We start from the raw sequence: 24,323 nt of genomic DNA, 5'->3' as shown, positions 1-24,323 counted from the left end.
AATTTAAATTCCAGCACAGCGCCTACTGCCGGATTAGAGCAGTTGTGCCCCTTCCATTTACGTAATAATCAATTAATGTAAAAGCTCGTATCATTGTTGTATGGAAAAATGGCTGTGCCCTTTGAAATGCACATGTTGTTTGTGAGTCGTTTTCGGGCACCAGTTTTTTTTGTGTGTTTCATGCTTCAGTGTCCAATTTTATCAGGAGATTGCAGTTTTTATCTTTGCATAATTTGCGAATTCAAATGTTACCTGTATTACTGTATAATTGTCTGTAAGAGCCTTTGATGTATTCACGCACATGCTGACAATTATAAGGAGGGAACGAAAATACGGTGGTTTACTGAAGAAAAACCGGCTCACTTTATACTTTTTTTGGAATATAATTTCTTTGAAGTTTCATTTCTGGATATTTCATTTCATTGCTTTGTGGCGTCTTGGATACCTTGTTCATACGGCAAGTAACAAAGGATAGTGCTTGGTTCATAACAATTGTTCAAGATGATTTATCACTCTCCACAAAAGCTGCGTTAATTAGTTTTTATAAAACCTGGAACAAGTTCGATCATGTATTCAAACTCAGAAATTCTAATACTGCCAGCCTTGTTTCGTTTATGATGAGAAAGATTTTTTTATGCTCGAAATAGCAACATTCAAAGTGGTCTTAATCTTGGAACAATTGCCATGGTTTGTGTTTGGATTTGTAATTCTGCATGATGCATGATGCATGATGCATGATATTGGTTGTGTGGGAAAAGAATGAATGCTGTGGTTAAACAAGCAGATTTCTTGTAAACTGCAGACAATTAAACGGATGATATTATTGCATGTTATATAACGTATGAGTTGGAAGGAAACATTTTTTCGTGGTTCGGCAATTAAGTCTGTTCAATAGTAATGATCATTAAACAGTTGATGGATGATATAATCTATTTTTTAATCTACAAATACTTGAGTGTCTTTTGTGAAATCAAATTAATCACTTTCGAAATTCTACCGACTATCTAAGCCTGACACAGGTGGAATCAGTGATTGTGATAACGTTATTGCAACAATCAATAAAACTATCCTAAGGAAACTAGGTTATATGAGAACAATGGTTAATGCCCCTTATAAACAAGATGATGTAGTGGTTAAGCCTTTCACCTAGTCAGCAGGGGCTCGATTCCTGGAACGGACTTGAAAAAGGAAAGGATCCACACCTCGATCACGTAGGTTTTTTACGGGTACTCTGGTTTCCTCCAACTCTATGACCACCCGTGTATTTACATCCGCGGCCATCAAAAGTGATTTGTATAAGTAAGATCACTGGTTTCGTAATCGATGTAAATAAATGAATATTTAATAAGTTTAACATAAAATAAGTTAGGGAAAGATTAGTCGGGTAGAGTATGAATAGACTTTTTAGATGAAAAAGATATTAAGAAATATGAATTAAAAAGAAATTTGTTTATTTATTTATTTGTTGAATTCCAGTGTTGAGGAAAAAGGATAAACGCGAAGACGACATTTTAACTTTCTAACATCTAAATGAATAATTAATACAACATATGTGAATATTTATACATTAGCTTATGCTATGACGTCTGCCATGGTACAGACACGAACAATCCCTCGAAGCAGTCAAGAGGCTCTTTGGCATCATAACTAAACACACAGTTTATAGGAGACTTCTTTCGTTTCATTTAGACGGGAAAGATAATTGATCATAATCCTAGAGGAGACAAATGTCTGATTTATTTATAGCATCCTTAAATGAATAGACTTTATATGTTGTAGTCTCATATCACAATTTCAGACAAAAAGATCACAGGCTACAACTGGGATTTCCTCGTAATGTGTTGACCCCCGATACTAAAGTATTGAATAATCTGTATAAATGTAACATACATTTCAATGCTTTATTACATTAAAGATACTCCACCGCCGACACAGCATAAACGACACACATCATTTGAACAATAATTGGTGATGACTCATGCATATCAGTACCAGGTATGTCTAATTAACGCAAAAATAATATGAAATAATTTCTTTTGCTTTTGGTGCATCCGTAACCAGTACTTGATCCCATACAGGACATCGAGATATTTGTAAATACGTATATTTAAATTCGTGATCACTTTATGTACGTGTTTACTGTATAATAGCAAAGTTTCATTTCCATCACTCAAATATCAAGATGATGACTTTCATACAATGGATATTGTGGAGATAATGTTCAGATAAAAAATCAATTGGTACGTATACATCCGCACGACAAAGACCAAGGGAGACATGTGAGAAGGAGAGAAGTCATTTGGTATTGGCTCCTGAAGTAGTTCAAGTATCAACATTTTGTTTTGCGCTTATGGCCCATCGCATGCTCTACAGAGGGAATTTGGGCTCCATAGCGCTTGTATAGTAATATAAAATATATTAAATAGATAAATCATCGTACTTATGTAATAGGATGTAGAGAGTGGTCGTTGATGGATTCAGATCTTCTTGGAAAACCATTCAGGCAGGTGTATCACAAGGTTCAGTGTTAGGTCCCTATCTCTTTCTTTTATACATAAATGATATTAGTGAAAATTAAAATTCTAACGTAAAACTATTTGCTGATGACACATCATTATATACACTTATAGAGGGTGACGGACATGAATCTGCAAATATCTTAAATTCTGATCTTAGAAAAATCGCTTTGTGGGCAAACGCTTGGGGAATTGCTTTGCTTTAACCCGGATAAAACAGTAGCTCTTCAGTTTCTAGGTGGACTGACTCCCAGGCTTTACATCCTGACCTGGTCTTTAATAACCGTACAATAGTGAATGTAATTAACCACAAACATCTTGGTCTCTTCTTTAATTCTAAGGCTAATTGGTCGAATCATGTCAATTTCATTTATGAAAAAGCATTTAAAAAGATAAATATACTCAGAGTGTTAAAATACAAAATAGATAGAAAGTCTTTAACAACTGTATATACTTCTTTTATCCGACCTATTCTAGAATATGCTAGTATCGTGTGGTCAAATTGTACCCAGGCAGAATGTGACCTCTTGGAGTCAATCCAGCTTGAAGCAATACATATAATTACAGGTTTAGGAAAGGGGACTAGTCATAATATATTATATAATGAAATTGGTATTGTACCTCACATTAAGAGAAGACATCTTCATCAAAATATCACTTTTTATAATATTTTCAACAATAACTGTCCCAACCATATAAAAGCCTGACTACAACCATTCATTAACACCAGTACTGCCTATACTTTTCGTCAATACTAGATTGTTTAATATTCCAACCTCCAGAACTCAATTATACAATAATAGCTTTTTTCCGTCTTTAATGTCAGAATGAAACTCTCCGTCCTGGCCCCGATTTCTCGAAACAAACTTAAGTCAAAAACTGACTTAAGTCATAAATTTTTCATATAAATTACATAAGGAGAAAAACATCCATACGTGCAATAAAAAAGGAATGAATACAATCTGGTGTTACCGATAATTTTCAAATATGTTCGGAAGCATTTAAATATTCTGGCGAGAGGAAAACATATATTACATTGTGCCAATTAAGAAATTCCGCTAGTAATCTAAACTCTGATTTATTTAACTCTTATTTAACCGACAGTCCTGCCTGCCTGTTTGGTTTTCCAATTGAAGATTCCTATCATTATTTCCTTTATTACCCTCTCTATAATAATCAAAGAACTCGCCTGTGTAATTCTATTCTTGCACTAGATATCAACATTCCTCATTCTATCGTCACTTACCTCTATGCATATAATCGCCAATATTTTAATTCAAATGATAAATTATTGAAAATTTTACATGAATACATTAGAGATACCAGACGTTTTGTATGAGATGTCATTGACATTGAGAGCATTTCAATTCTATTCATTAAGATATTGTGAAAATTTATTAAATATGCTTTTCCACCAACGAATGCTATTTTCTCTCCATCAAATACATGAGCAGACGAATTGATGATTTCTACTTTGAATTTATTTTGGCCTTTTATTTCGGATTATTAATAGACTAGCTTTATACCGTTTTTCCTCATTATGCTACAGAAAGTCAGAACTTCTTTTCTACTTCTAAATAGAAATATAAAATAATTTATTATATCCCGAGAAATGTCCATGCCACTGTGCCCTATATGGAACACAATCACCAAATGTATTGTAAATTACTTCAATAGATATATATATTAACATGAGTAAATGCTAATTATTGCTCAAATAATGAAATTCGTTTATTCCTTGTTGGCGGTGGAGCATCTTTAACATATTGTAAAAATTGTGATACTTATCTGACAATAATTTCTTATGCTTTATTTTAAGCTTATGAGACTCTCCTAAATTATTTTGTAATTTCTGTTAACGAGATGCTATTTCTATTGATGGATTTTATGTATTATACTGTTATTCATGTAGCTACCGGGGAGAGGGCTAATATAGGCATAGCCTGTTGCCCAATCCCAATTGTAATACCACAATAAAACTTTCTGAAATGAAAAATGAAATAGACAAAAACGTCGAAACATGTCTCTGCAGACTTGAGCCATTTATCCTTCGACTGACAAAAATGTCTGCTTTGTCAGACGAAGGTATTTTGTAAGATTTTATAAAAAAAAAACACATTTAAAACATATTAAATCGAACGTAACGGCTGGGCATGTGGGATTATATAACTCCACATTTGGTGATGCCTGCAAAGTTAGAAACGATATATTGGGATACGTGAATGCAAAATTATTCAAATTTTGAAATGTGCTGTCAATTTTTATCATTATCTTCATATATATAGCTCTGTGGTGGTATCAACGGATCGCCAATTTTAGTATTTTGAAAGCAAGCAGAAAAATCATCGCCCCGCATTATTTTTAACAGTTAGGTGAGGCCAATGCTTTCTTCTGGGTACTGTACAAATAATGGATGACATCAAAGTTATGATTACGTAGTCATTAAATTGTTTTGAAACCTATACTAATCATGTTAGATAAACAGTTTTAAAGTACATAACAAATAAGAAATTCAAGCCCTCAGAGTTGATGAGGTCATGATAAGGAACGATAAGGAACTGTAAGACATATGTAGACTTGGCACGTGCACTAGACGTTTTTGACAGTGATAAATCTGAAAAGTTTAACAAACATTGAAAAGCGGAAAAAGACAACCAGTGAGAGTTTTATTTTTGCATTAGTATGACATACATTGTCACAGTTTTTATTCAAATTCAGTAAAATGACCCAGTTAAATGTTATATTGGAATTGAATATATTTATCTAATTTTCATAGCATCTATGAATAGCAGAAGCTATCTACATATCCTGTAGAGCGCGTTAGCGCTCCTCGGAAGATATGTAGATAGCTTCTGCTATTCAAAGCCGCCATGAAAATTAGATAAATACATTCAATCCAAATTTTCCATTTTAATAATTTATGAAAATAAAAATAATTGAAAGGTTTTAATATTATATTCAAAACTATGACACCCATGTACGACGAGAAACGAAATGGAACAGATGGATGACGAAGTCGTTCCACAACGTCGCGTTTTCAAGCTTCCGCTTTCCGGTCGAACTTTTTTAGGCAAATGTTTGTTTTCGTCAGTTGGTTGATTCATGTAATGACGAAACACTCAAAATGTAAATATATAACGATGATAATATGACAGATCTTTATATCAAAATCGGTGATATAACCGGGGGGCTTCGTTAAATTAAAAATAATAACTGGTTTCATAATTATCCTGGTGTTTTTTTTGGATTTCATTAAAATAAAGCTCATGTTGTCGGTGATGTAATCATGTACATTTGTATTTTCATTGACAAATCGTATGGGTTTGATTAATGAACCCAATAAGAAATACTTCTATATTAAGAAAATCCCAAAGTTCTTTATCCCGATTGTAATAGAGAATATCGAATAATAATAAAGGTAGTTTTTCGAATTGATAACATAAGATCGTCATTGATTGATCGCAATGGTAAACCTTAGTTATTTGTTCATGTCATTTTAGGAGAATGAAATGATTGAATAAAAAAAAATACATTTCTTCTTTCGAAAAAAATGATTTTCTGATTAAAATCTAGATGTTCTTGATATTTACTAAAAGAGATATAGACAGACATTCCTTGCGGATTGCCCAATTACCCTATATGCAATGCTGAAGATTCCTGACAAGAATATCTTTACCTAACGAGACTGTCTCGCCGTACACTTAATAACAATGAACTTCTCGGTATACATTAACGGAATAGAAACGGTTTAGTGGTATTATGGTACATCGTTTTTATATATGCAATGAAGACTGAAATCATTACGGTCATGACGAATAAACATCAAAATGGAAACACACCTTATGCTTTTTGCTAAGCAGACTATATCAATACAAATTAATATTTGGAAAACCAGGAAAAAAGCCATCGACTAGCGTTTAGTACATGGCAATTGTCCTAAATTGTAGTCTAACTAACAACCCAATGGTGGCAGACTTATGGTAAATTCACGGGACAAATATGGGCCTTCAATGGCTTGTGCAGGGATTGTAAGTTCCATGAATGGCATGGAAAGGAATGTGGATTCTATGACTGGAGAAGTATGAAAAGTTCATATTTTATAGATTTAAAGACTGGTTGTATATGTGAACTTATTCAATGTCTCTTTCAGGTGTAATTACATAATGCTGTACTTGTATACTGATTTGTATATCTGTCATATCCGGTTGTCAATTACCACATATGGTTACTTCCGCGATTGTCCCATCACTTAATCGTATGTTTGCCTTTGTGCTTCCGTTCATTGGGATGTTGCACGCCGGTGACCGGTCTATCCCTGCATTATCCACCACAATACCGCAATCATTGCCTATTCATGATCTATTACAGACTAACTCCAATACGTGCTACCTGATAATTGTATTTGTCGGTGACAGCGAGGTAAACAGGACAGACTGTCTATCTATATATAGAACAACCGGATATTGAGATTTTAGCTACATGTTGATGAGGGGTTTTTATTCCCGACTTGTCACTTGACTTACTGACACACATGGTGTGGTTTTAATCGTATTATAAGCTTAAGACAAAATAAAGAATAACGTTGATGATCTTTGTATATTAATGTTGTGATAACTTTGCAAACATTTGACATGATTAATTTCTTCAGTAATATATTGAAAACCATAAGTCTTGATGAAGCAATCTGTGAAAATCATTCAAAGGCACGGGCAGACATGTATAAAGCTTTATAGACATAGGTTATTTGTGGTTGGATAAGACATGTTAAACGTTCGTTGAGGTTTGTGAGAAGAAAGAATTGAGGAACAAAGTTTATATAAGTTAGTTTAATATCCTCTCGCATTTCTCGAGTATGTTGTTCAAGTGTGTATTGTATGAGTATACCAATGACAGAAAAGAGCTTATATTTTACCTTTAAAATACTATTACTCCTCAACACTTTAATGGATTACAAATAAAATTACTCTGAAATATCATTGATGATACTGTCCGACAATACAAACATCAAGCTAGATCGATGTGTAAAATATTAAACTGTTATCAATAATGATATAATAAACTATGAAATGGTTTTTCTAAACTATGTCAAGAAATTTGTGAAATGAGATGCAATTTCTTGCGATAAGCGTTTCATCACAATTTGAACATAAAGTGAATTGATATTTGATCCCAGCGTCAGAAAACATGTCTTAATGATGTATGCGATGATTTGCTTGTCAAATGATATCATGTTGATACGATGGATGTCATAATTATTTTTTTGATGGATGATAAAGAAGCCCTGCAAGCATATTCAGTGAAATTGTGATCGAAAATTCAAGTAATGATATCAATATTCCTGGCAGGTGTATCATGTATAGTGTAACTGGGTCACGTCCCATTTTAATGACCTGATTGATGAAACTGAAACTACAAATGAATAAACAAATAAATAATTCGAAAGATAGAAAGATAAATGAATAAATTTTAAATAAATAAACGCAAAGATTGATATTTTTTATTTTGTAGGTCAACATCATATGCTCATATAGTCTCTTTTGGATAAAAATGATAGTTATACCCTTAAAGAACCATTGACTTACTTGCTAGAGTAGAGATTGCAAGAGAAATGCAAATTACTCGGGAATATCATCGACAGCACTTGATATCTCAATAAAAGCCAAATATCGGCCCAATCATCTGATTGTAGTCAGTGTTACACACACTCAAAAAATGTTAGAATGTATTGGAATACCATGTAAATTCGTATAACATCAGTGTATCATTTGCTAGTAATATCCTAATGACGAATGTTATATATACCACCGCACTCAACTAAGATTCTTGTAACTGACTCGTCCCTAAAACGTCTCAATAGACTGGCCAAGGCTTTGATTTACATAAGCCTTAATGTGTTTTTCAGGGGTGCATTAGCTGCTCAATACCCCATGATTATGAAAAAGCTAAAACGTGTCGATTTTTTTAAAGTTAACTTCATTTTCGATTGACTGAGCAAATCCTTAAATGAGGTCTTAGATTGTTTCAATTTGACGGGGTCATATCTCCGATATAAAGACTGACGTAAGGGCTATTTTATTCTGATTTACCAGTTGTTTCCCTTAAGGGTTTGTTTGTTTGACTAAATCTTTTAGGAACGGCCTCCTATATATGCGGTATATAGCGCGTGCGCGTAGGGCATGTTTTGGGAGACCGCAGTATATTCGTGATGTGTTCTCTTGAGGAACTCTAGGGGAACTCTTGATAGTTTTATAGTGCTAACCCAATAACGCATGCCACCGAGTACACCACACAAGCAAACTTCACCTAGTTGGTTCCCTAAAATAGGTAAAGTGTATTCGTTTTCACAATAAATACAGGTTCCCAACATTCTGCATCATAATATCTTTTCGCCATAAAATATAGTTCCTAAAAAGAGAGCAAATACATTCTATAGTTTATAGACAAAATAGGCAAATACCTGCTCTAAGGTAAACATAATGCAGTTCAAAATGCACAGTGAAAAGTAGTATGAAATTGAAAAGAGCCAGTCGGAATCAAGGCAAATTGGAGATGACCAATGAGATTCGCTGTAGGTATTTACACACTGGTGTAAACAATCATAAACTATAAGTAACTACTATGGAGTTTATCACATGATTATTTCAATATAAAACATGCATAATTATGGGTTTAAACGATTTCTGTACACTTACACAAATTCTGTCGCCTCAATGTATGCTGTTTAACAGTGTACGTATGTACGTACTTTAGTGAACCCCCGTTATGTATTCGGACTTCTTGAAACATGTCTTTCTTATCGTTCTTGTCGGCGCCAGTACAACTGTAACAAGACAAACGCAATGAAAGGGTTCAAATGAATAAATCTTAACCAATGTCTCATATAGTCTGTAGACATATGTACTGTAGCGGCAGGCATTGTGAAAATTTTATAACTGATTCCATGTTCTCATCCTCTTGTTCTGCTCCTTTAATAGGTTCTTATGAACCTTACATATTCTTCCAATGTCTGTTCGACATGAGACTCCAGGTCGTATGTCATTCATATTGATGGATCAGCAACGTTGGTCATAAAGGAAGAATGGCAATGTGAAAATGCGGGAAAGATAAATGGTTTTCTCGGATGCACTTTGGATTTTTGTGAGTGATCTTTGGAGAAAGGAATGTGGCGGAAAATCTCGTTTTCTCAATTTATGATTAATATTTCTTTAATTTCGTGATTTATTATTCATCCTTTAGTTCAAAATATGGGCTAAATCTTCCAATTTTGTTTTGATGATTTATTGAATTTCCTTCCGATTCATCAGCAACTGTCTTCATTTAAAACGTCTATAAAATGACTGCGCAATTTTTCAGGTGGCTTGTCTTGTATGGGTAGAGTTTTGCCTCTCACCGAGAGATATTTCTTATCTGGCTTTGCAACCAGCATTGAAGAGACTCGTTTTACAACAGTGGAGTCAGCCATTTATCTGTCATATTATATTTTAGTAATGTATCACTTTGCGATCGGCAATCTTATCTCTATCGCAAGAAGACACAATGTTACCACACTCACCACACTCATTCTTGACATATACGAGTGTTCACAGACCTATAAACCATAAATACGTCGCGTAACTCCGGCCGTAAGCCATTGCTGAGAAAAGAGGAGGGACAATATAATATATATATCACTTTAAGATCGCAATCTGTTATCTGTCGCAAGGAGACACAACTTAAACACACTCATCACACCCATGCCTAACCTGTAGATATACTGGTTAGGAACCCTAGATATGTCCCAGTGTAGCCATTTTAATTAGTAGTATATCTACATATCCACCTCATTTTAAATACGCATTTATTTACTGTACACCCATAAGAAAATAACAATTAAAACATTTAGATAGTTTTTAACTGATCAGAATGTTAAATACAACTTGAAAAATGTGAGTCGCCAAATGTCAATGTAAGGCAGGTAAAATGGTTTAAAACACACAATAAAGGCATATGTAATAAGGTTTTATTCAGAATTCTCGTTTGAAAAATAAACCTCATAGCCGGTAGGTTGGGATAAATCTCGAGATGACCTTCGACGTTAAACAGGATACAAATTATAACACTTTTATCATCTGCAATTATGTAAAAAATAACGTCGTGATGAAGATGCTAAATATCAAGTTAGATCACGGATCAAAAGGCTAACATTTCAGACAGACACTGAATGCGGCTGTCTGACACATAATCAATTTTATATCTGATGTCATCGTTGGCCATGGACGCTCGGGGGCTACTTTAATCTTAGAAACAAGACATGCCAGAGAGCTATAACTTAATCATTCACTTTAACAATAGGGTAATCAAGTGATGTAATTTCTTATTATACTGCTATCATATTTGGTGTCTGGTTTATATATCACCAACGCCTTGCCTATAGTTTCCGCGCATACGATATTGGTCCCACTCTCTTAATCAGTTTTCATGTTTGGATATCTGAAAGTACAAAAATGTTCATTTCATTGTATTTTCTCTTACCCTGGACGGGGATACATTTGTATCTGCAAGTTTACCGGTGTGAGATTTTTTCTGTCTCACCCTAAGGTAAAGACAAGCTACACGAGACCTTTGCATGTGCTCACATAGGGTTAGAGAGAAATAACCATTCATCCTCTTTAGGGTGAGGCAGGAGAATCTCAACACAAGGATAAGATTCTTAAGTTGTCAAACACGAGGCTTGTGTTTGACAACTTAAGAACCTGCCCTCGAGTTGAGATTCTCCTGTCTCACCCCAAAGGGGGTTAAAGATTATATTAATCATAAATACTAGATCATGCAAACGGAAGTAAATTAGATGTAATTAAAAATGGAACCCACTTAAATAGGTTTTATCGAAATATGCTTAATTGAAATATTGCTAATTTGATGAGATTATCCATTCCAAGAGGACTTTAATATAACCGGATATAAACGATACGTTAAAATACGCTTAAACACATTATAGTTAGATGAGCCACATTATGTTAGCTACATGCTACATCCCCAATCAAGCATAGATGTAGGATGTGATGCGCTAAATTAAAGATATGCTACGCCATGGTAGCTTCTAGGCTGAGACGGGATACGGTACGATGATGTACGCTAGGTAACGCTATATTATAGATTAACGTAAATTGATGGACTTTATTTGGCGTAGAGCTAGATTGAGGTATATTGTTCTACGTCAAAATCAATTTTGAAATTATTCTTAAGGTATTTGTTCTTAAGATTTGGTAGGATTTAAGAAACAACTTTAAGCGCGCAATAAGCCATCATACCCTTCAAACAACAAACAAACTCAACTCATCAGGAGTCAAATAATGTCTTTCTCTGAAGACAAAATACCGCTGTGTTACATTATTAAGCAGAAGCAAAAGTTCATTTTACACTATAATCTTTTTATTTTATCATTTTCCCCAATAGCATTTACGTTTGGCTCCCTCATGACATAATTAACTTGTCGAATATGTTAGGCACAAGAGGATATGTGAATATTTATTAAGATCTTTCACAGAGTATCCATGTCATCTACAGTATTTGGGGAGCATTAATGTTTATCATATTCTTGAAAGTTGGCTTACTCATGCTGCCGAAAACTAAAGTCGAGCGTATTGCAAGTGCGCTGTTCTGAATCCATGAAGACATATCCGTTTTAGTATCAAAAATAAGGTACCGGAACGTGCATTAGCGTAGTAAATCGTAGGACAACCTAGATCAATGTACACTGTAGCGTGTCACTGCGTGTCAAAGAGTACCTCTGTGTAGTTCTACCACTAACCTAGCTCCTAAAATAAGCGTATCAAAGGGTAGGACAGCGTATCAGAACCTACATTAGCGTATTTCAACCTAGTAATACCCGCATTATTACACATAATTTAGCGCATTATAACTACTTAAAACGTATCACAGTGTACCAAGGCGTACCTCCACTCTCCCTTATTTTTTAAATACGCTATGGTCTATTGCCAATTTCAAATCGTGAGTTGAAAAATTGTCTTGGGTACCCCATACGTTCCACATAATCATGATATGACCAATATTTGTATAACGGTTACGAAAGGTGAAATATGACAAGCGTTAAAACCCTTAACCAAACACTGTAATTTAATGTTTTCCGATGCGTTAGTCTAAAACCCAATAAAAGATTTTAGAAGGTTGTTACGGATTTGAGCGAACAAATGCCAGGAACCTAGGTCCATTACCTTCGATTAACATTTAAATATAATTGATAACGTTGATCTGTTAGGAGGATTATTCATTACTTGGATGGTTCTGTAGCTAAAAAAGAAGAAATTTTGTTTATTGAAAATAATCATCACTTGGTTCCGAAGCCAAAACTAAGAAATTATGTTCACTAAAGATATTCATCACTTGGTTCCGAGGCCAAAACTCAGAAAGTGTGTTCGATGGAATTATTAAGTAATTAGTTCTAAAGCCAAACAAATGAGACATGTACTCTGTTAATTGACATTATTCATCACTTTGTCTGACACCAAAAACTGAGAAATTTTGTCGACTGAAATAATTCATCACCTGGTTCTGATGGCAAACCTAAGAAATTAGTTCTGAAACGTGTTAAAATACATTCACCAAAAGTTGTTGTCTTTAACGTGAACACGTTTGGTGCTTATAAATGGAGTGTTAGTGGTATATACCGAGCCATCAATCAATGTCTGACGGATCTACCACTCAAAAGTAATAACACACCACAGGTTTCATAACGATACTTAAAAACATAAACAATTCTTTATGTTACATGCACGTTCCATTTTTACAAAATCCGCTGATATACCAAAAGACTCGACGGAAAGGTGAACTGAATTGTCAGAAACATTTTTGTCAGTGCAATAATCTAGTGCTCAATAACGGACCTAATTAATTTTGCATTGCCCGCAAGCTTTACGTTTTTTTAACATAGCCTTACTACAAATGCCAGCTATCTGTTAAACTATTCAGATGTTATTGGAAACAGTTAAACAATGGAATAATATTAAAGTATAATTAAGTTAAATTAACTGGTTTTTTCCATTACATCAATTTTTGTTAGAACAGAACACGCTTAAATAAATGAATTGTATATATCCCGGGGTAACATGGTCTTAACAAAAAAACTCTCAATTGCTCTGAAATACTATGGCTTGTACATAGTGTAAAATAGGTTCTCTGTCATTCAGCTGATTTGGCCGTTTTCTTTCGGTCAGTCGATAGAGCGTTTGGTTTATCACGCCTGAGACCTGGGTTTGATTTCTTGTTTTGGGCACTCGACAATGATAAAATCGGAATAAAAGCGATCAAATTTATCTTTCATCAATAAATCAAAAGCATAATGTGATTTTGTTTCTGTAACAAATTGTTGCCCTATTTATGGTTTGACCAATATGTAGTTCCCGAAGGATTAACGAATATCTTGGTTTCTTTTTTAAAAGATATTGGTTTCTTTTTTAAAGGATATTGCTACACAGTCGAGCAGTATTTCTATGATATCATGCTTTCGTATCAGAGATGTTACGCTAATATATCATCATGATTGTTTTAATTACCTTACTTGTATGTAAGCGAAATTACTTCAAATCCATTAATCTATCCTTGCACCAATATTTTTTTTAAAAATCAGCTTATCGGATAAAATAGCAACATTTGCGGAGTTTTTACAGTTGCACACCAAATTTTATAGTTTATAGTCTCATCAAAATATTTCTATGCACCTAGAGCAGTAAAAACAGCAATGCATCAAATAACGAGAAGGTGATTTTGTGATCAGTGCCCTTAATCCAGTGAATCGTGACCTTGCTAGTCAGCCACATACCTTTTTATGCCCTCTACTCTTTGTTTTGTGGAACGAATATGCCTATATGTCTTTACAACAGCACTGAATAATTTTATTGCTTATAATTAAAGCTTATAGGCAGAGCAATAATTGCTTATGCATGGAAACAAAATCCATACGACGATAGAGTCAGGAGTTCAAAGACTGTTTTCATATCTGTTTTCTGACGTACTTTTAAAGAATGATCAATCGGAAACTTAGAATCTCGACTCCTCTTTTCACACGTGCCTTTGACGTATTTTATGACTGCGCGCCATGTGCATTTCGAGTGCATTAATTCCTTACCAATACTTCAAAGCAACACCTGTAAAACTAGGATAATCATGGGATTTCAGTAATTACGATTGCTATAATCCATAACTTTGCAATACCTGAAAGGATCACGCAGGGAGATATGACTGTTCAATTATAACGCTTTTACTGAAACATTTAGAACATAAATTGAATTAAAGGTTGCCATCGCATTGCTATTTATTTATTCAATTATAATGCTTTTAGTGAAACTTTTTAAAATGCATTCTGAATTGTAGGTAACTATCGCATTGTTGCTTGATTTATTTCAAAGCTCAATTGTTCGTATTATATATATTTCGTGTTAGTATTTAACCAATGAATACATGGATTATACATTGCATCAAATATTGATAAATAAAATCTAAAGAGTAATCTAATCACTCGATAACAGCTCTTCATGATGCTGTATGCATTTTAACCATCAAACGTGTTACAAACAGCTAGACTTAATTATGAAAGACCTCCCATTCGCAAGGATTATACATGTAGCTGAGGTGAACACGTTCGTTTCTATAGAAACATGGATATGAGATTCCATTTATAAATTTTATTGCATAATTAACTTAAACTGCCAAATATAACTTTCATGATATTTCATCAGATTATATCATAATGGTAAAGAGGAACCACTGATAATTTTCTATTTTAGAAGAAGAACTAAATGTTTTATAGTATTGTGATGTTGAGGAGTCCAGACTACTTAAAAAAACAATATCGCGTAAAGTAGGGGAAAGTCTCTCATTGTTAGAATGATTTAGCTGGACAGGTTGTTTTATTCATCTTTTGGAATATTCTTCAGCATTATACAACGACTTGGTGCAGCTTGGCACAAATCTGTCCTTCCAGATTACAGAGTTGTCTTATGTGTATGTAACTATTGTGAAGAATATGACGTTCCGCTCGCAAACCATTCTCGATACTCCAGGGGTTCCGATCATTTACGATCTCTATACCCCTGGATTATCTCATAGCGAAACTGATGGCAGATCCGGGGAACAAATCTGAAGCAATTACAGGCCTGCACAATTTTTCTTGATGACTACATATAGAGAGCGACGCCCTGCTTGAAAGTAACACAGTCAATCACAGTGTACAGTAATAAGGACTAAATTACTGTTGCCTCCAGTTTTACTATGATATAGTCAAAGGGTGTTGAGATAGTATGTGCTAGGAACCCCCGGATTACCGAGGATGCTCTCAAACAAGTGACGTCTGAAAATATACTTAACTGCAAGGGCAGATAACTCTTTAATATGCAATGACGGACTACGACAATACAGATATTCCTATATAATAAAAGGACGAAAACTTGGCAATGTAAAACCAAAACCAGAGCAAAGAAATATCAAAATACTCTTTAAATCGGATAATACCATAATAATCTTGCATGTGAATATGGAAGGTATGGATATGCAACCCGAGGGACACAAAATGTTGTAAAACCCCAGACTTGCCGAGGGTTTTACAACATTATTACTTTCACCATTACCCTCATACCTCGCCGTTTTATTACAGTTATAAATGATGATAGCCCGCCATTTTGAGAGATAAATTCGAAGAAAGTCACAACTACAAATTCTTTATATGAACATAGGGATTGCGCGACATTTTGAACCAAAATTCTGGTTTTTTTTTGTTCTTTGTGTTTTATGTATTTATTATATTTAACCAGAATATGTTTTTAAATTTATGTTACAATTAACCAAGAAAATGCTAGATTTGTTCACACAGTGGCATAGCGATGATTTTTTTTTTGCATGTGAAACAATGTAACACTGCCTCAGAGGCCACGAGTATACTGCATAGAATAAACAACTTCCGAAATTAATGCCTGTCCTTCTGCCTGTGACCAGCATCTTTATAGTCGAGCAAACACTTTTTACCGTGTAGCTGGTCCTTTGATCGGCAACTTCTAGAGAGAAGATATACAAAACCAAGATGGCAGTATAATTGTAACAAGGTCGGAATTCAAATTGTATAAAAACAAATTTTCGTAATATTCTAGTTTTCATTCAACTTTGTTGAGAGCCTGCGATACTAATTCAGATATGCAGATATATTTTGTTCTTAAAGCTATTACTTTGCTAGTAATAACCTACATATTATTATAGTGTATAAACAACAATGATTATCCTTGTAAGGACCAGTAACTTTCAGTCAGGACCAATAACTTTTAGGGTTAGCCGGTCCTTAGGACCAGCAGGTAAATTCCTTAAGGTAGAAACTGTTGATAAACCACCATTTCACCTATGGGTATGGGAAAAACTGTATATATAATTTCACTGTAAGAGAGAGGCAACAGGAGTATCTCCTACGCTTCAGCCTTTTGTACCAAATAAATAAACACTTCATGTGTGTAGCATCTGTTAAAATGATACTTTATGAAGTTAGAGGCTGTTTGATGCAGTTATATACAATGTACCTCATCATCATAAAAATCACTTTACCGTTAATTAATGTAAATCTGGGACAATCAAAGGCATTATTTTCCCTTTTAATTTACTTCCTGTGCTTTTAAATCCAAACTTGGAAAGTCGTTGAAAGTACAAAAACATAAAGAGTTGAAATAATGAGATTGAAAATTGGCCCTTATTTTTAATGGTTTACCAAACACATGGATAGTGTTTAAAATCTCTTGAAATATAATTATCTCCAGGTGGTTCAGCATCGGATATGTGCCATTAAAGATGCTCCACCGCCAACAGAGCATAATTGATGCTCATCATTTTTACAATAATTGGTGTTTAATCATGTATGTATATATGTCTAATTAACACAAAAAATAATATAAGATCATTTATTTCGCTTTGAGTGCATGCGCAATCAGTACTTCATTCTATATAGGATATAGTGCCACGGAATTTTTTCGGGATGCAATTCCTAATTATTTTTCATACTTTCAACTTGAAGTAAAAAAACTTTTCAATAGTGGTAATGGTGTAAAGTAAGCTTTTTTTAATTGAAGAAAAATAAAAAAATCGTCTGCTCCTGTTTTTGATAGTGAAAAAATACCATTTGTCAGCGGTGGAGCATCTTTAAAGATGCTCTACCGCCAACAGAGCATAAATGATACTCATCATTTTTTGCAATAATTGGTGTTTAATCGTGAATATATATGTCTAATTAACACAAAAAATAATATAAGATCATTTATTTCGCTTTGAGTGCATGCACAATCAGTACTTCATTCTGTATAGAACATAGTGCCATTTCTTTTATTGCAGGATGAAATTAATATTTTTTAATATTTTTATCTTGAAGTATAATTAGAAGCTCAAACTTTTCAAAGATGGTAATGGTATAAATTAAGCAACTTCTGTAACTGAAGAAAAATACATATTCCTTTGATCGCGTTTTTGATAGAGAAAAATGTCATTTGTCAGCGTTGCAGCATCTTTAACGCATGTGAATAATATTTATCTATGTCGAAAAAAATAAGTGTAAGGTTTTAATTATTAAATAATGTTAGTTTACAAAGCTGAGATCAGTGGTGGGGACCTAGATAATCTCATATTTTGATGGAAAGTTTAAAAGTATCACCAAAATAAAACATTTTTGAACTAAAATGATAACCTGCATGCAATTTGTTATTCACTTTTTTTGAAGGGAAACACATGACGGATCCTCTTTACATGTTTCTCGAATATTAAATGTATAAGTCATTACATGTATCTACGATTATATAAGTGCAAGCTTTTGATCGCTTTCTTTGGTTATATTAGTATATAATAAACTCGGCCATCGCGGCCGTTTACTGTAAAATGAGCGGGTCAGAGGTTTGCACAAAGTTTCTGTCACTCAGCTGACGGAGCATGCTTCTTTTGCTCAGTCATTAGGGTCCTAGTTTTTCACACCGGAGACCCGGGTTCGATTTCTCGTCCGGACACTCGACATGAATCATATGGGTATTGCCCTGTTTCGAAGACGTGAAATTACAAATAGGTTTACAGTTAACTAGATATTTTGACCCACTAAGCGTGACATTTACCGATATAATTCCTATACATAAAATAACAGATAGTAACAAGTAGCTTAATATGGAGTTTAATATCCGTAACAGGTGTCAGGTGGTCTTTAAACATCGTTTATATTTGACCATATGTTGACTTTTGTTCTCTCGTCGTTAATGATTCATTATACTGCCTTTTGAACCTTATTATCAAATATAACGAGGTTAGCTTTAGGCTTATGTTATTTCATGTTTTATCACAAGTTGTATTAATATGTGGTCATTAGGTACTAGTATAAGCTTAATTTACGTACGGATTTTCTCGTCGACTATAAACTTATCATGAATGACCCAGTAAGCCAGATTGCAGAAGATTCATAAAAAAACAAGTAGGAATGTACGTAAGAGAGAATTTTACACTCAGTAGATGAAGTCCGTTTTTGCCGCGTAAGTTTGCCCTACACGTAAAAGTGTGTCAATATTTAAAAAATGTTGCTTTAATTTTTGGGTTTTATTAGTTGAACGTCCTTTTAACAGCCAGGGTCACGGAAGGACTTGCTAGGTTTTTGGTGAAGTACCCAGAGAAAAAGCACTGACCAGCGGTCAGTACCTAGCAACTGTCCCACATAGGATTCAAACACGCAACACAGAGGTGGAGTGCTTGTGGTAATATGTCGAGGCATCTTATCAACTTGGCCACCACGTCCCCCAAAATTGTACCCTGCAGATATCTATCACAAATGATTCCATTACGAAAGATTGATGGTCGCTAAATTAAACACTCGAATATTTACAGTAATTTTATAAAGTTTAGTAGTTACAAGAGCTAAAAGCCAATTTAACGCCAAAAAGTTACTCCGTATATTCCCATAGAAATGAAATGCCTCTTTCCAGAGAATTATCCTTTCCCGTCATATCCACTAATATTGCAATAAGATTATGACTCGTAGAAACTATCGTAAAGAAATGCATCATTTGTATAATGATAACAATCGTTTGCGAAAAAGACAAAACAGTCAACTTCACCGTTTCCATTATGAAGAATCAGTGCCGATTCATTAGACTAAACTCAAATTAAAAGGATGTATATCGGCTTTGAAGCAAGCTAGAAATGGGCTGGTTTTTTTACATTTAAGTGTATAATTCATTAAAAAGATATATGTGATTTGAAAGAAGATAAAAGGCTCCAAGTTTGAGCGTTCTGCTCTCTTAGCAAAAAAAGGTTTAATGATCAACTGGTTTATATATATAGGAAACAGGAAGGATAAAGATGTATCGTTGAAGATAGAAAGATGAACCAACTTAAAATCTACATAATCATTTCGTCTGAGATATAATCTTCGTGTAGTAAAACGCTAAGCTCTTTTACTATTAGTAATTATTTGATCTTAGATATAAACAAACAATTTAATTGAAGGTAATGTTTTTCTTGGCTGTTCACCAAGAGGAAAATAATTGTATGTATACCCTACATTCCACGAAAATTCATAAACAGATTTGTTGGCAAAACAATAAACATCGTCATGTCTTGTACAACTGTTCGGGGTAACACTTTGTAATGGCCCGGGCTTGCTGTAAGAGTAAACATTACTGTCATTCCAATAGAGATCCTGTGGCTTGGTCTGTAATTACAATGATATATTCTACAAACCTCCAGTTATGAGATTTTTACGTGTTCCTGTCAGTTTTTAAATATTTATGGATAAGATGAAGATGAAAACTCGTTCACTTTTGGATTTGTATGGCCCGGCCTCACTGAAGAGTGGAATTATTGCGAATGAATTGAGTACAAAATAACAGGCACTTGCTGCCAATCCGCAGCACAATTTCGCCAACGATTACAAAACTAATCAAATTTATTACATATCAAGTACTTTAAAAGTGAAAATATTTGCAGTGTGGGATATTTCGCATATTTTGCCTTAGAGAGCAAATACGCGTGAAAAGGTTAACTATATACAAATGTATGTATGTATGTTAACTATATACAAATGTATGTATGTATGTATGTATGTATACAAGGCGGAAAGGATGACATCACCAAAAAAATCGCAAAAATATGTACATTAAAAAGTGTCCACATTTATGGTATATATATTCGAACTATACTACATGTATTTTAAAACAATTGTGTGTCATGACAAATGCCCAGTCCATTAAGTATTGTTAAAAACAATTCGTGCACGAATACATGAATGTCTCGCAAATAAGTAACGCGCTCTTTTTGGACTATTGTATTTCTTGACAATAAATTTGCTGGGACGATATTTTTAATGTTTAATGAGTTAATCAATGTTGATTGATTGTTTTCACGTTGTTGGGGCTGGTTATATCATTTCACATACTGTAAAGAATGTAATATTTGTTGATTTTTGTTTCGTGGTTTTGAGCTTTCAAATCATTTCGTGTGTAGAAATATTTGTGGTTCGTCGAAAGAACAATAGTAACAGTATAATATGTAAAACATCATTCATTGTTTTTTTATATTTGTGGTCCTATAGCAACCGCAAAAACAACCAAATATTCTGCACAAATAAAAGTTCTTATTATATATTAAACGAATATGATACCTAGCATGATCGTAATTATTCAACATAGAAGCATCTTCAACAAGACAAAATCCATTGAGCAATACAAATCGATTGTCCGTATACAATAGCACTGAAATAATGATAGGGAGTCTACGACATTACCAGAACTGGAGTATTGCATCGATCTTTACTTACTTACATATGTATCATCATTAACCAATTTTGTTATCTATACTTAGACAAAATTAAAACCCCGGTATTTTTATTTTGAACATAGTAAATTTGACAGAACACACAAATTCTGTTGTCTTATATTCATTTTTGAATTATTTCTTTATGAAGTCTGACTTAAACATTGTTGTCATTATTCTTTACATAATGCACTCTCCAATGACCCGGACGCCTATAGTCCAGAAAACTCGCAGTCCGGACGTAATTAGCAGTAATAGGATAACTATAACTGTACCTTTAAATATCGAACACTAAACTCAGTAATCCGAACAGATGATGCCAATGTCGGTGGTATATTTTCTGAAAAAGAATGTTCTAAGCGTATTGTATACAACACAGTTATAGTTTTGCAACCTTATTTCATGAACTGTCAGATTGTCTAACTTTCCAATTCATTATTGTTTAGAATACAGAAAAACGCGTTAATCACGAACTCGTTAACAACGAATTGATGGTTATAACGTAGCAATATTATTCTCGTCATAACGAACTTTCTTATAACGAAGTGGTTTCGTTCGTCGCCAGAGGTTCATTATAACTATGATTAACTGTTTATTTCTGGGTCAGGTTAATCGATAGTGCGATTGGTTCAACTTATTAATAATTATTATGTATCCCTACCTAGATACTCGTAAACTAGGTAGACGATACAAAACGTCAAATGCTTGTTTACAGATAATTTCGGGTCAGGCAACGGTGGTGATACAGATAAATAGTCGCAATTTTTTCAGTTAATTAGTGTCAATTATCGGTCGATGTGACCGTCCATACCGAGTGGGATATTATCTAGCTTTAAAGGTAGGTTTTGCCCAATGAAATATAAAGACAACGAAATTAAAATTTATACTGTAAATAAATACAATATTCAGATCATTTTCAATGCATACAGCGAAAAATATGGGTCGTCAGTTGCCTAGCCCGACCAGGAAAATACTCCTGTAAAAATAGAGCGACGTCAAGCTTTACATAGAACATGACGTATTTTTTTCCAACACGAGGCCGCATCAACAAACGGAAACGTGCAACAAAAAGTCAGATAATAGTGACAGTGTTACAATGGCATGTTTATTGAAATAAAATACAACAACAAATCGAAGTGCGATGGACTGTTTACACATATCGTATGATCTAAAACACTTCATATTACTTACATACGCTCGGTAGCTTAGTACATCAAACATATACATCTGTATGTAGTTAGTCTGCCGCTGTGTGTGCGCTGGCATATGTGTTGGAATTTAATTCACCACGTGGTCACGAATCCAACAGTATCCGGAAAAGTCCCGCTTGAGATGTGGCTTCTGTTTCTTCTATTGTCACATGCCATCTTTGAATTTCATTCCCTACATATATCTTAGGGTGCTACCGATTCCATGTTACTTTCCTCCCCTTTGTTGTTCAGATACATTTTTTCCTCTCACACGCTTTCGTTCAGCCATTTTGTTTACTTTTAGTGCGTAACAATGCGCATGCCCAAAACTTCGACATCACAATCCATCGCAGCTTCATTTGCATACTATTCTGTCAGGCTGACAGCGTAATAAATCAAGGATATCCTTCAATTTTGTATTCAAGACACATTCGTTCAATCGCATACGCATACAAAAGTTAAATTAAGGTATTTTTAAAAACAAAATTCATATTTTCTTCCGTTTATCGGATTTTACCAAAAAGGTATTTATTTGGTTGGGCGAACCCTATCTTTAAGGTCTTTAAGGGGTAGTTCATTAACTGGAACATTTTTCAATATTTCGCGGATTAATTATTCACAATTATAACTATATCCCGCAAAAATAATCGTCTTTGACAAAGATTGTCCGCCCTTTTTTGTCTTTCACTTCATAAACCACAAAAATATCAATAATACTGCTTATAGTTTAATTTGAATAACTATATAAGGTATAAAGTTCCATGATTTTACTTTTACAGTAAAAGAAGTCGAGTTCTGGCGCAATGATATCTAAGCCAAGAGTACAGTTTAGCCAAATAATGTGCCTCTTTTAAAATTCCTCGCGAAAACGTTCTGAATGAATGACATCATATTACTTGACGTACAATTCTTTCAGTCTTAAAAGATAAACTCAAGCTTCTAAGCAATAGAAATGATTTTAAAATATGAATTTACATTATAGATAATAGATCACCACATTATTGTTGAAAATACGCGTACACAATCACATCAGCGAGCTAATATTTTTGAATACACACGGTTTCTACAGGTTGATCGGAATCTATGTAGGGTCATTAAAGCTACTTGCTTGTAATTGACGATTGGTCAGATTGATTCGAATATATTTAAATGTGCTAGATTTGTTTCACAACAGCAGTAAAAGAATAGCTTTCAATTACTTGAAATCTAACTGATGGTGATACTTGATGAGATAGGCCGCAAACAAAGTGTCGGCTTCACATTTTATGACGTCATATTTAAGAGATTTAAGAACACATCACGTGTAGTAATACATTTTTAGATGTATCTTTTTACATAAAAATGTATGTCAAACTTGCTTATTGCTGATGGTTGATAAAAATAAAATTAAGATTCACCTAACGATAACGCGTACTTTCTAAAGTAATTTTCTTGTACAATCAACACACAGTATGTTTATACGTTTTAAAACTATTAAAATGTTTTGCAATACTATTCAACCGAATAGGTAAAAAGTGTATTTATTTATAACTTCATCTGATTGGTCTTAACATAGTAATTAAATCAATGCATTATGTTTTTATTAAGTGAAAACGTACATATGTTATATGACGATTGTATCTGTTTACATAAGGTACCATCTGTTTGATCATTAGTCGATGAAATCGGTGTAATTCTGAATGTTTCCAAACTATCCAATTATCGAAAATAACACTCTTTCTTAACGTGATATATCTTGAACAACTTGCCTCGAACACTTTCACGAATACGAATATTAAAATACATATGGTAAAATACTATCAATAAGTACCAC

At 33.9% G+C, this 24,323-nt stretch overlaps 1 protein-coding gene across 1 annotated transcript in view; it reads right to left on the bottom strand.

Moving 5' to 3' along the window:
- Positions 1 to 24,323, bottom strand: part of LOC138324603 (neuropeptide FF receptor 2-like) — a 47,865-nt gene that overhangs the window by 22,754 nt on the left and 788 nt on the right. The gene's annotated exons all lie outside the window — the stretch shown is intronic.

This window comes from Argopecten irradians, chromosome 5, assembly GCF_041381155.1.
Source record: "Argopecten irradians isolate NY chromosome 5, Ai_NY, whole genome shotgun sequence".
NCBI classification, from domain to species: Eukaryota; Metazoa; Mollusca; class Bivalvia; order Pectinida; family Pectinidae; genus Argopecten; species Argopecten irradians.
Note: the sequence above shows the minus strand (reverse complement) of the source record. Positions and strands in the feature narration are given on the sequence as shown.